At 39.3% G+C, this 3989-nt stretch overlaps 1 protein-coding gene across 1 annotated transcript in view; it reads left to right on the forward strand.

The window, feature by feature from the left end:
* The window catches only part of PTPRM (protein tyrosine phosphatase, receptor type, M), a 331529-nt gene that overhangs the window by 30565 nt on the left and 296975 nt on the right, over positions 1-3989 (forward strand). The gene's annotated exons all lie outside the window — the stretch shown is intronic.

Below are 3989 nucleotides of genomic sequence, written 5' to 3' on the forward strand. Positions count from 1 at the left end.
GGAATGATGGAGCATCTTTCAGACCTAACATTTGTGAAAATGTGAGAGAACTGAGGCTGCCTGAAGGAGGCAGATGCAAGATTGACTACAGTGATAGGAGGAACAGAAAGTCAAAGAAGCTGGAATTTTTTAAATTTCTTTTATTTAGGATGTTATAATTTCTTGGCACTCCTTTTGTGGTGCAGTAGATGAAATTACAAAGCATATCATTAAAGCAGTTGTGCTTACCCAGATTCTTTCAGGAAATTTGCACTGGGCACTGTGAAAAAGTGGGTAGCCTTCAGGTGTAATCCCATTAGCTACTTGGAGAGTGGCAAAGTAATTATGGTAATCCCCATTGCCTGTACTGGTGCTTTTACGAGACCACCTGCAGGTCATTGCTTCTGACCTAAAAAGACCCATTTAAACCTTGTGTTGTAAAACCTTAGATGAATATACTGAAATAGCAGTTTTATTGGCTAATTAGTAAATACACTGTGCTATTGATGGTGTATAATTAAGAAATTGTATTTCTTAGTATTTTCAACAGCTCTTCTGCAACATTAGCTGAATTCAAAGATAATAGATTGATTTCAGTGCAGCTATATCTTTTTTAATCCATTAACATCAATAAAACCTGAAAAAATGTACGTTTGCCCATATTGCATGTAATGCTTAGTATACCTGGGAATTACTGATGGGCTAATAATAGTGTGTGTAGAAACAGCGGTGTAATTACTCCCCACTCTTTGTTGGAAACAATGAGTCTAATTCTCTTCTCATTTATGCTGGTGTAACTAAGCTGATTTATGAGGAATTTTTCTGGAATTACTTTGCTAGGATGACAGGAGAGTCGCAGCTAGTGTCTATAGGTCAGAAACAATCAGTTCTTCACTGACTCACTTTTTCATTCATCGCAGTCTGTTTCATTTGGATTATTGAACTTGTAAATCAAGTTGCAAATAAGTAAATCTTTCACTGGAGTTAGGATTTTTTAAAAATATCTTTTAAGTAGGGACATTTGCACAGTAGAGTGGGTTACAACTCTATACAACATTAATTCTGCTTCATTGTAGATATTGTTTCACTAAATAGGAAATTACTCTTAAGTAGATTCCAGTTAACTTTGTTATGTAAATCTCTTTGAGGTTTGTAGTGTTGCTGTGGCGCGATGTTGTGTGGCACTGGAGACCAGGTACCAGAACTTTCTAAGTCAGCAAGAAGGTCTTTAGTTATCAGGTGCTCCAAACCAAACCTGAAATAAAATAATCAGCTAACTAACTAACTAACTAACTAAGAATAGGAATCAAATTTTGAACATGAGAAATATGAAGGAAACTGCAATTAAAAAAAAATATTTTATTTTGTTTATTTATTTATTTTTAACCTGAACAGATATGGTTGTAGCAAGGTGTAATCTGTATGGGGGAAGAGGCAATTAAAGAGCTGTCAGTTAATCCCATTTTATCTTATTAAAGAACTGTAAACATGAATATTGTCTAGTTAATGAGCAAAAAGCCTGTCAGTGAACAATTAGTCTGGCCTTAAACAAGAAAAAAAAAAAGGTGTTTCATTGAAAACTTGTTTATGTTATCTTACATGCCTTTTAGAGGATGGTAAAATAAAATATTGATTGCTGTATTTAAATAAATCCGGAGGGGGAGGTTTTCAATTTACCCGAGTGTTTGTTCTGATAGGAAAGGCTGAAAAGACAAGTGACTTGTCATTGTGTGTGCTCAAACCGCACAGTATCCTCATCTAAGCTTGTCAGGGAATTGGATTGAAATGTCACTTTATCTAATGGGAGACATGAAATGGGCCTTGTCAGATCACCCACTTATTGTAAAAAACAGCAGTTCGTATCTAATAGGTGACATAAAAGTAATCAAACATTGAGCAAAAGGAAAATAGTTGGGTGGAATTGATTAAATGTATTTGGTGAAGTAAATTAGACTTCTACATACAGTTCCAGGGCTGAATCTTTCTAATAGTGGGCAGATCCAACACAGATTAGATTTAGGAGAATGGAATGAGCCTGTCTGAGCAGACATCAGATTATTGCAGAGTTCAGACTGCTTATTGAGTTCAAACAAGGTAAACCTAGGTGTCAAATTGGTTAAAAGGAGTTTTGTTAGGTTTTTAAGCAAGGGCGTAGGAAGGTATCCATCTGTAATGCTGGCAGCTTAAGTCTGCATCTTTCCAAGTGGAAGGTTTAACACTGGGAACAGAACCAAACCTCTTCAAGAATTTATTCCGAGGGCAGATGTACTTTGAGATCAAGACACAGTAAGAAAACAGTAAAGATTTTTTTTCTGTTCTGTCATTTGTTCTCATACACCAAGTATTCACAGGTACTTAACATCTCTTTTCCCTTGGTGGCAAATAGCCTTTCATGCTGGATCCATCGGTCTTCCTCTACCATTTTTTCCAAACAGTGGTGATATTAAGACTTATTTTCATTATTGTCTGACAGTTCCTATCATGAAGTCCTGCTTTTGGATTCTCATATTTTGGCAAACTGACTTCAGGCGGATATATTCCAGTGTGGATGTATGTATCAGCCTGAGAGTTTTGAGAAAATCTCCAGCCAAACCAGCAGAGATAGTTCAGCCATCTTAGCTAACTTGTCATAGGAAAGTGCTGAAGTCTCTCAGCTTTGAAGCAGGAACTTTTTTTCAGGAGGGTAATAGTTGCATCAAGAATACTCTTTTTCTATTCCTGTGAAAATCTGGTTTGAAGTAAAGTAAATTTACAAGGTACTAAATAAAACCCACCAAGATCTTTCTTCTGGTATGTGCAATGGAGACTTCTCAGAGTTAAACTTTCAAATTCCCCCTAAATTCTAGGTACACTGAATGGAATTTAAATGCAATTACTGATTTGAGCTCCTCTGGGACAGAGTGGATCCAGACAAAGAAATTAAAAGCTGTGAGCTTACCATTCCTTTGCTTTTAGTGTTCAGCCCCCCACCTTGCTGAGCCCTTATGCTGTGAGGGTAGAATGGTGAGAAGCATGATGTGGACAGCAAGGGGTGCAAGAGCAAGTAGCTGCAGACTCAAATGGGGTTGTTAGTGCTGGCACTGAAAGGTATGGTACATTGGGAGGTGTTTGAAATTAGAGGGGAGGTAAGTGAAAGTTGGGACTACGTAAGCACTACAAAGTAGAGAGAAAGGCGACAAAGTGTGGTAGATAAATATATATACATACATGCATATGCAAAAATATGTATGCATGCATATACATATTTATGTATATAGTGGATGAGGAATGTGGACAGAGGCCAGTGGAAAAGGGAACTGGCTGGAATGGGGAACTGTCTTGTGCAGGAGGGAAGAGGAAAAGCAGGTGCTGGGAAGAACCATCATTAGAAGGGTTTACGAAAGGCAGGTCCTGCCTGACTAACCTGATCTCCTTCTACAACAAGGTGACCCACCCTGAAGGAAGACCTGTGGACTTTGTCTGGACTTCAGTAAAGCCTTTGACACTGTCTCCCACAGCATTCTCCTTCAGAAACCTGTGGCCCTGGGCTTGAATAAATACTGACTGGCTGGATGGCCAGGCCCAAAGAGTGGTAGTTAATGGAGTTAAATCTGGCTGGTGTCCGGTCAGAAGTGGTGTTCCCCAGGGGTCAGTTCTGGGACCTGTACTCTTTAAGATCTTTATTAATGATCTGGATGAGGATATTGAATGCTCCCTCGGTAAGTTTGTAGATGACACCAAGCTGGGTGGGTAGGAAAGCTCTACAGTGGACCTAGACAGGTTAGATCAATGGGCCAAGGTTAATTGTATGGGGTTCAACAAGGCCAAGTGCTGGGTCCTGCACTTGGGTCATAAAAACCCCGTGGTAAGCTACAGACCTGGTGATGTGTGGTTGGAAAGATGCAAGCTGGAAAAGGACCTTGGGGTATTGAACGACAGTTGACTAGATATGAGCCAGCAGTGTGCACAGGTAGCTAAGAAGGCCAGTGGCATCCTGGCTTGTGTTAGGAACCCTGTGGCCAGCAGGAAAA

This window comes from Chaetura pelagica, unplaced genomic scaffold (genome assembly GCF_000747805.2).
Source record: "Chaetura pelagica isolate M959 unplaced genomic scaffold, ChaPel_1.0 scaffold109, whole genome shotgun sequence".
In the NCBI taxonomy this organism is placed as follows: Eukaryota; Metazoa; Chordata; class Aves; order Apodiformes; family Apodidae; genus Chaetura; species Chaetura pelagica.